The sequence below is a fragment of the Botryllus schlosseri genome, chromosome 2 (assembly GCF_051294905.1).
Source record: "Botryllus schlosseri isolate E-star chromosome 2, Bs_hap1, whole genome shotgun sequence".
Lineage (NCBI taxonomy): Eukaryota > Metazoa > Chordata > Ascidiacea > Stolidobranchia > Styelidae > Botryllus > Botryllus schlosseri.
The window spans coordinates 23,231,921-23,242,433 of record NC_137237.1 but is presented as its reverse complement, the minus strand read 5'-3'; the positions used below and the strand labels follow the sequence as shown (position 1 = coordinate 23,242,433).

The 10,513-nt window shown below is 40.4% G+C and overlaps 1 protein-coding gene across 1 annotated transcript in view; it reads left to right on the top strand.

Moving 5' to 3' along the window:
• The window catches only part of LOC145434224 (uncharacterized), a 239,063-nt gene that overhangs the window by 40,253 nt on the left and 188,297 nt on the right, over positions 1–10,513 (top strand). The window lies entirely within an intron of this gene.

The window sequence follows — 10,513 nt, the reverse complement described above, 5'->3', positions numbered from 1 at the left end:
CAAAGTCATTACATTTTACTAACTGAATGAATGGACAGAATAATTGGCCATTAAGCTTGAATCAAATAATGAAATAAAAATGACTATACATGCAAAAAGGTGATGTATCGCTCACGCACACGAAGAACTGCTAATAAAATACTTGAGTAACTAGCTACATATGTTATTATCGGACAACACAGAGGATCGAATACGAAGCCTCGGGAAGTTGAACAAATTGATATGTGACAATTCACTACCCATCTACACATCCGTGAGAATATAAACGCATAACCTATTTATTCCTTAGGTTTATTAAATCATACAAGAGTGTTGGTGAATGTGATCAGTGCGCAATGTAAGCACTGAGCCGTCTAAGAAACAAAGATACGTTTCTATTTGATGAATCTATTGCTAACTACGACAACGTAAGCTGTGATCGTTTCGTTTGCGGTCAATTTATTTGTGATGTAATAATGGAGGATCAGTCAAACCTTCAATCAATGAATGACTGGTTTCTCTCATAAGCAGGCCGTGTTATTTTTGGCATTTCAGGAGCCAGATGCCAAAACTGCCAAAAATAAAAATTTGAAAATGCCAAAAATAAGCAATTTTTGGCATATGCCAAAAATAACACGGCCTGCCAAATAGTGTATTTCGTTCTTGGTGTTGTGTTAACAGGACCGCGTTACAAGCGAGAAGAGCGTTTGTGAAAGGCAGGTTTCTTAATCTGGGTTCAGCCCACCCATTAGGGGTGAAACATGGTGTCCTAAATGGTGTGGGCACAGCGAGATTGAACGGCTGACTGCATTTGGTTTATATCATACTTTCCATTTGTCCTAAGGCAATTTTACGACCATTTTTGACCGGCTTGCCGAGCGCTAAATTTGATAAAACAGGTATCAATGAGAAGCTACCGCAGTACTGATCATTAAAATATAAATTATATTCTGCTCATGGAACTGGAACCCCCAAAATCAAACACGATTTTGCATTGGGATCGAGTTGAACATTGTGACGCAACAAACTGTCTGGCTATTTCTGAGCTGCACAGTCTCGTTTTGCCAGACAGTCTTGTTTCGTCAATGTTCTTAAAATAGCTAACCTTCCCAGGACTCTTCCATGCGATTTGGTAATATTAAAGCCACCTGAAGTGACAAAAGTCCTCCGAAAACATATCGGTAGACTGAAAGAGAAACGATAGTCGGGCTACTAAATAGAATGTGTTAAGAGACAACACAGGAAACTCCTGGAAAAGGATCGGGGAGAAAATTCTTTACGCGATGAGATCGATGGCACTGGCGAAGTGATCTCTTTTCATGATGCATGGAAGCCGGTTCGGCCCTCCAAAGATTTTGAAGCTCTGAAAACCTTTTGTGGATGACTGGCAACATTCTTTCCCTCAACGGCTACTGTTGAAGCCAATATTTCCCAGATTCGCTGGGCCAGAAATTAATTCAGGAGAAACTTGGCTGACCTGAGTTTGGAAGCACTGTTACAGTGCAAACGATTTAAGTCTATTCAAAAGCTGTAACAATCAGCTGTTGAGCGTGTTTGTTAGGCTTTTCTTTCTTTTTTTTTGCTTATTGGCACCGATTCCGAAGGATACTGCACATTTTGTGGTTTCGTTTGATATTATTAACCTATGAAATCGTTAGGTTTTTTTCTTCTTATCATTGTTTGTAGGCACTGATTATACGTGGATGCTGCAAATTTTGTGGTGTCTTTTGACAAACTGGCCCAAATAAAGCGTTTTTGTGACTAATTCGAGGCTGAAACTATCTATTTAGAGGACGATGCCAAAACTGCCAAAAATAAAAATCGAAAAATGCCAAAAATAAGTTATTTTTGGCAGTTTTGGCATATGCCAAAAATAACACGGCCTGCTCATAAGTGACACAGGCGTATCGCGAACAACCCAAACATACATAAGGTAGGGTGATTTTTATTATTATTATTATTATTATTATAAGTAAAAATCGTGATAGTGGCGCTTATCACAGCACAGGTTTTGTGCGCCACTTCTATACTTGTTTTTACAATGGATTAGCATTATCCAAATATATACATCACCAACATGCGCATTCAATATAAGGAGCTATATCCGACAATAAACACGACATTTGGTTATACAAATAATGAATAAACAACATGTATTAGCTATTCTAGATAAGTCTTCCCGAAGATATCACGAACTGTACAACATTATCCAATATCGTTGGATCTGTTAAAACATCCTTCAACTCCCAATTTATTCGGCTCACTCGCGCAGCATGATGTAGTTGTCTCCTTTGATGTTGATATCTCACACAATGTAACAAAAAGTGCTCTACAGATTCTTCTGCATTACATTGCTGACATAGTGGAGTCTCAGAACAACGGATCTTATGCAGATGTTGATTCAGTCTGCATTGGCCGCTTCTTAATCTTAGTAGAATTACGTCTCTTCGCCGTGTTCCAATTTGAGCTATATCGTCAGTAATTGATGGTCGCAAATTCTTATACGCTCTTCCGGTTTCTGTGCTTCGGTATATCTGATCCCATTCACATCTACAATGGTGTCTTAAGACGGACAGTGCATCACGCAGAGGTAATAACTGATTGTTCCCTTCATCCCTTCTTGACGCAGCATCTTTCGCTAATTGATCGGCGATTTCGTTACCACAAATACCAGAATGCCCAGGTATCCAGATGAACGTGATTGATTTATTGTTATTTTGAAGTTCTGCAATATATTCTAATATATCGTTCACAACGTAGTCATTGACCGATCCATGATTGGCGATGGCGGTTAAGGCACTCAAACTGTCACTTACTATAGCAATTTTACTCTGCGTGTTTCTTTCAACCCACGATAATGCATCTTTGATGGCATGCAACTCTGCATAAAATATTGAAAAACATTTAGGAAGCGTCGCAGACAATTTAAGATTTAACCGAGGAATGTATACGGCATAACCACATCCTGACGATGTCTTCGAACTGTAGTTCGAGAAAATATGGTCCCGGAATACCACCTTAAAAATTTCTGCAGGGGAATTTCTGCCAAATGATTTTTTCAATGATGAGTCTACATCAGGTTCCTGAGCAATCCACGGAGGGGTTTTTAATATGGCTTGCCCAGATGCGTGCAAATCGCGAATGTCAGCACCACTGGTTAAGGATCGAAAGGTTGAAATTCTCTCATTTATTAAGCTGTATATATCTTCCCATGATTCTTCCAATATCGAATTCGTTGGGTGAGTTTGTTGGGTGCTGAGACAATATCTATATTTTAAACACAGATACAAGTGCCGTAGGGATAGAGGCATATCATTGCATTCAACTTCAATTACAGAAATTGGTGTACTGACCATCGCTTCGCAACATATACGAAGAGCTTGATTGCGAATAGTCTCGACTTTCTTCAGATATGTCTTGGGAGCGAAGAAGTATGCTTCCATACCGTATTCGATTACTGACCTGATGAGAGTCCTGTAGGTAGGGTGATTTAATCGACACCTTATACTAAATGACTTGAAATTGACTCGTAATTTTTGCTCCGAGTCACGAGTCAAACCACATTTCTGAAGCGCCGAGTCAAGTCAAGTCATTTTTGCAAAGTTACTCGAGTCAAGTCAAGTCATACGAAAAAGTTGACTCAAGTCTGACTCGAGTCAAGTCATGACTCGAGTCATCCCAACACTGCATTCAATACTATCATCATCCAACCTTTTATGGTCGCGACCCGAAATTTGGATTTGAAAATGTTCCACGACCCATTCTCAATTTGGAGTGATGATGACTACACCTTCTAACTCGCGGCTAATGTGAGCGAATGTGTGCGCTCTGCGCGAGAATAGCAATTATGCAATTTATGAACTCGTCAACTGCATCCGGGTAATGGCATTCTTTTAATAGTCATTGGTATTTAATTTTCGTCTCCTCGACCCCTAGCGAATATCCAAGCGACCTTATTGGGGTCGCGACTTATAGCAATATATGGAGGTAGAGGCTACCAACATCGTTGAAAAGAATCATTCATTAACCTTTCTGAGACTATTTTGTGGCCGGTCACAAATATTCCGTGGCTGGCCATGAAAAGTGCTATGGCAGGGGACATGGTTGTATAGATTATTAACCGACGGATACGCAACTCCCGCAAAACCCGGCGGTACGCTTGTGCGAGCAGTCTCTCGTATTGCTGAGCAATCTAAAAGCAGCATATAATTAGTGGTAGCTTGCGACCCGGGGCTGAAATTTAATAAAAAGTGGGCTTAAACGAAAGCTAGTGTCGCACTGATTCCGACAATACGAATTCCAATCTTGTCAGGACAATGGAACTACCACAAAACAGCCCACCAAGTCTAAAAATCAGCATTGGTCCGAACAATCTCTTGACAAAATTGGCCATTGTCATGGGCATACAGTGGTGGCTTTTGGGGTGGGCGAGGTGGGCGGTCGCCCGCCCCCCTGGTCGAAGGCCCCCCCTCTCTGGTTTAAGCGCTTTTTTCAAGGATAATAGCGAAAAAAACATGGAAATCCGTGTACCAAGTAAGAATATGATTCCGTACAGATGTGTCAATCATCATCAAATCTCTGCATTTGTTAGAAAAGTCCAGTATCCCGATAATCATCACGTCTCTGCGTGAGGTAGAATTACATAGTTTTGATGTAGTTTGGTCACTCACGAAACCAAAGAGTTAGACATACGCAACGTAACAGTAATACACATCCATTTTTATTTTAAACCACTGTTGTAGTACAGTTTCATGTAGTGTGGAATGAAGTTACGATTTGGACGTAAAATGACTTTATTAAGGAAAATGAGCGCTCCACAGACTCTGGTGTGGGTTGACACTTCTGCTGTTTTGCATAAAGCACTGGTGAAATGTCTTGTCTTTGTAGCTCCATAATTTGTTTCATGTCGTTTTTGTCCTATCGAATTAAGACTGTTTTCAAAACTACTTACTTACTTGAGCAAATTCAAAGTCAATCAATTCTACTTCTACTTGAAGTAGTTTGAGGTTGCTTTTAAAATTACTATTTCCACTCGTACTTGAGTAGATTTTTGCGTCGCTACTTCTACTTGAGCAGCTATATAATCAAATTCCTGTTATAATAATAGAAGACTCCAGGTAGTTTGTTTTATCAAATGCAGCACCAACGTTCGATGAAAAAATGTTAATTAATGAGGGTATTTTATGGAATATTTCACAAATCTGTGAACTATATCGTTACCAAATAATTTCTTTACCAATATGTCGCTCTCTTATAACATGTGTTAAAATATTGAAGTTCAATTGATGTGGGAAACCCAGAAAAAGCTGGTAAATTTGAAAAATTTGAAAAATTAAAATATAAAAATCGAAGAAAAAAATCTTTATCGCCTATAAGTAAATGACGACGGGTTTATTAATGGTTTTTCATGATTCTCTATTGATTGTTAAAATTTACATTTTACTACAGACTGTTTTGTGTAAAGTATATGTGAAAGTAATGGCGCCGATGGCATAGTTATACTGTCAGAAGTAGCCATAACCGTTCAGTAATTCGATACCGAACGGTTCAACAAATTCTGTATACTGTAATACTGGGTAAAACACACATACATGGGCTTAAAAATCAGTACATTAATTTCTTAAATACAGTATTAAACCATGCAGCAAGGGCAAAAGCGGTATTTTCTGTATTATTCCGTTCTGTAATATAGACGCAATTGTACCGAAGTATAAAAGTGACTATGAATCCAGCACGGCCTTGTGTGAGTTCATTTTCGATTAATTGTTACTGAATGGGTCGTCACTGTTTCACCATAATTTCCGATCTTTGGCTCATGGATCAACTTGGATCAGCCTATCATCTATCCAGGTGAATAACCCCGGTTTGGGTTATCAAAGCCAAAGATCCCGAGTCTCAACATTCCAACTGAAGTTGCTGGATGAAGAGGATCAATGCTAATGATGCAAAACACAGGTCGAAAACATTGGTGTAGTCGGCGATGAGCAAGGAGAAAGTTTCCCCACTATCTGTTGGTGATGGGGAAAATATTCCAGAGTAGATTGCACCTTACATATGGTAGCTGACTATTGATCGAGTAATATCAAGCGACACAACCCACTAAATTTGGAGGTATATTAGCGTAATCTGTAACCTGAACTCGCACTTTATTTGTTCTTCAGAAGCAATGTCAGTTCAAATCAATCAAATAAAGAAGTAAAAATGTTTATTTGAAGACTATTGATTTAAATGCGTTCGGTTGTGGTTCCTGAAACGCTTTATGCAATAAGCACAAAATATTAAAAGTGGTACTTTTATGTGGATCAGTGGCGGCTCGTCCTATAGGGCAACTGGGGCATTGCCCCACCTAATTATTCTGTTCAATAACAATTCTTTACCATTTATAGACGCACACCAATCTATATATACCGAAATCACAGCGAAAATCGTATTCTTCTTGTCCTTTCGCTTGTAAATGCCCATATATAGCGAAGTCTCTGCGAAAATCGAATTCTCTTCGTGTTTTCGCTTTGCGAATGCCTAGCCGGGGCGTGCCCCGGTAGCGCTCATAACAAGCTTTCACTGTCTATTCTCTCAAAGCCGCGCACAATAAAGAAACGGTGATTTACTCTCTCCTATTCGTAAAATGGCCGAGCAAGCGGGGCAAATATGCCTGGTCGCCCCTAAGGTGTGATGTAACAATCGTATCTATATCTGAACTCGATTACCGTAATATGCGTTTAGTCGACCTTTGCTGGTATAGGTCGATTTTGATGGTGTTTCACACCATGAAAACTCTTGAAACTTGATATGTCATGTCGTGATGGTGGTATTTAACACTGCCCCAAGTTTCAGGGATTCTACTTAAAGTTTAGGGTAGTAATTCCGTTTCCGAAGTTGAGTGTGTGCTGATCCGTCATGTATCGCAAACAGATTTTACTCAAAAGCCGGTATTGGTATCTATTGATTTTGACGATGTTCAATACTGAGATCGGTTATGAAATTTGGCACGGTAAGTCTTAATGTTAGTATCGGACGCTGTACCAAGTTTTAAGTTTGTCACTGAACTGTGTTAGTGGTAATTTCGTTTCCTAATTCGAGTGAGAGCTGATTTGTCATTTATCGCTAACAGATTATACGCAAAGGCGGTATTGGCAGTGGCGGCTCGTCCTATAGGGCAACTGGGGCATTGCCCCACCTAAAATTCTGTTCAATAACAGTTCTTTACCATTTAGAGACGCACAGCAATCTATATATACCGAAATCACAGCGAAAATCGTATTCTTCTTGTCCTTTCGCTTGTAAATGCCCATATATAGCGAAGTCTCTGCGAAAATCGAATTCTCTTCTGTGTTTTCGCTTTGCGAATGCCTAGCCGGGGCATGCCCCGGTAGCGCTCATAACAAGCTTTCACTGTCTATTCTCTCAAAGCCGCGCACAATAAAGAAACAGTGATTTACTCTCTCCTATTCATAAAATTACCGAGCAACCGGGGCAACATAGCCTAGTCGCCCTCAAGATGTGATGTAACAATCGTATCTATATCTGAACTCGGTTACCGTCATATGCGTTTAGTCGACCTTTGCTGGTATAGGTCGATTTTGATGGTGTTTCACACCATGATAATTCTTGAAACTTGGTATGTCATGTCGTGATGGTGGTATTTAACACTGTCCCAAGTTACAGGGTTTCTACTTAAAGTTTAGGGTAGTAATTCCGTTTCCGAAGTTGAGTGTGTGCTGACCGTCATGTATCGCAAACAGATTTTACTCAAAAGCCGGTATTGGTATCCATTGATTTTGACGATGTTCCATACCGAGATCGGTCATGACATTTGGTACGGTAAGTCTTAATGTTAGTATCGAACGCTGTACCAAGTTTCAAGTTTGTCACTGTACTGTGTTTGTGGTAATTTCGTTTCCTAAGTCGAGTGAGAGCTGACTCGTCATTTATCGCAAACATATTTTACGTAAAGCCGGTATTGGTCTCCATTGATTTTAACGATGCTCCTTACCTAGATCCGTCATGAGCTTTTGCATGGTATGTCTTGATTTTAGTATCGAACGCTGTACCTAGTCTCAAGGTTGGCACTCAATGATTAGGGCAGCAATTTCGTTATCAAGGTCGAGTATGGTAGAGATGTGCGCTGATCTGACACTTAGCCCACCTAACGCATTGCGGATTTCACGCAAAAGCCGGTGTATCTGTGTTAACGCTAACTGTGTTCCATACTGAGATAGGTGATGAGATGATGATATCATGAAACAGTTTACTAACATCCTCGGTTTGCATTCAAATATTTACTTTTATTTTATATTCTCCAATGTCAATTTCACCGTGAAATTGTGGCCTTCAGGCCATTTGCTTACAATTACAACCCCTGTCAAGCGCGATAGCTGTTTCGTTTTCGATGGCGGCTAAGAGCTGATCGCTTGATCAGCCTATTCCTCAGTAAATTTTACGCAAAATTCGGTGTTGGTCTGTTCGTATTAATTTTGACAGTGTACCATACCGAAAACGGTCATGAGGCTATTTCTCGATGATTTCATGTAACAGTGTACCAAGTTTTCGGCTTTCATCCACGTATTTATTCGGTAATATATTTTCCCAAGGCGATTTTGCAGCAGACATATAGACAGTAGACACTATAGATCGTAAGCCGTATGTGTCGTGTGACAGTCTCCAGCCTCAAGGCCAAAATCTCCTATGCTGTACCGGGACCGAATTTCCGAGGCCGCTATCCGTAGTTCTTCAGAATTATGTTTTGGATTCAATATGACATGTCCAATCTATGAGATAACAATTGCGTATGTGTCCGAACTCGTTGACCTTTCCAGTTAGGCTTACGCAATCTCTCGATTTATAGTCATTTCCATTGCTGCAGATAATTAGTCAGGTATAGTGCGAACATGAACCGTGTCGAATCTTTGTTCCGTACGCCGTTTACGCAGTTACCACACTTCAAGTCACAGCTCACCGGCAGACCTCTCGCGGCACATACGTTAAAATCACTGATGTCGGGAAGTTCGTGTTACCGTAGTCCGTACCACCAAGTTACTTGTTTACGTTGGAAAACGCCATTGTGACGTCATCTTGATAAAAAGTCGCTTGCAGCCCTTGCCCCACCACCCGATATTGTCACGAGCCGCCACTGGGTATTGGTATCTATTGGTTTTAACGATGCTCCTTACCAGTGGCGGCTCGTGACAATATCGGGTGGTGGGACAAGGGCTGCAAGCGACTTTTTATCAAGATGACGTCACAATGGCGTTTTCCAACGTAAACAAGTAACTTAATGATGGTACGGTAACATGAATTTCCCGGCAACAGTGATTTTAACGTATGTGCCACGAGAGGTCCGCTGGTGAGCTGTGACTTGAAGTGTGGTAACTGCGTAAACGGCGTACGGAACAAAGATTCAACACGGTTCATGTTCGCATTAGACCTGACTAATTATCTGGAGAAATGGAAATGACTATAACTCGAGAGATAGCGTAAGCCTAATTGGAAAGGTCAACGAATTCGGACAGATACGCAATTGTTATCTCATAGATTGGGCCTGTCCTATTGAATCCAAAACATCATTGTCAAGGACTAAGAATAGCAGCCTCGGAAATTTGGTCTCGGTACAGCATAAGAGATTTTGGCCTTGAAACTAGAGACTGTAACACGACACATACGTTTTTATTACTGTCTTATAGGTCTGCTGCGAAATCGCCTTTGAAAATATATTACGGAATAAATACGTGGATGAAAGCCCTAAACTTGGTACACTGTTACATGACATTATCGAGAAGTGGCCTCATGGCCCTTTTCGGTATGGTACACTGTCAAAATTAATGCGAACAGACCAACACCGAATTTTGCGTAAAATTTACTGAGGAATAGGCTGATCAAGTGACGGGGGGGTTGTACGCAAATGGCTTGAAGGCCACAATTTCACGGTGAAATTGACATTGGAGAATATACGATCAAAGTAAATATTTGAATGCAAACTGAGAATGATATCATCATCTCACTAATCGTTACCGCAGATACACCGGCTTTTGCGTGAAATCCGCAATGTGTTGTAGGCTAAAGTGTCAGATCGGAGCACATCTTTACCATACTCGACCTTGATAACGAAATTACTGCCCTAATCATTGAGTGTCAACCTTGAGACTTGGCACAGCGTTCGATACTAAAATCAAGACATACCGTGCAAAAGCTTATGACGGATCTAGGTAAGGAGCATCGTTAAAATCAATAGAGACCAATACCGGCTTTGCGTATAATCTGTTAGCGATAAATGACGAGTCAGCTCTCACTCGAATTAGGAAACGAAATTACCACTAACACAGTTCAGTGACAAACTTAAAACTTGGTACAGCGTTCGATACTAACATTAAGACTTACCGTGCCAAATGTCATAACCGATCTCAGTATTGAACACCGTCAAAACCAATGGATACCAATACCGGCTTTTGAGTAAAATCTGTTTGCGATACATGACGGATCAGCACACACTCAACTTCGGAAACGGAATTACTACCCTAAACTTTAAGTAGAAACCCTG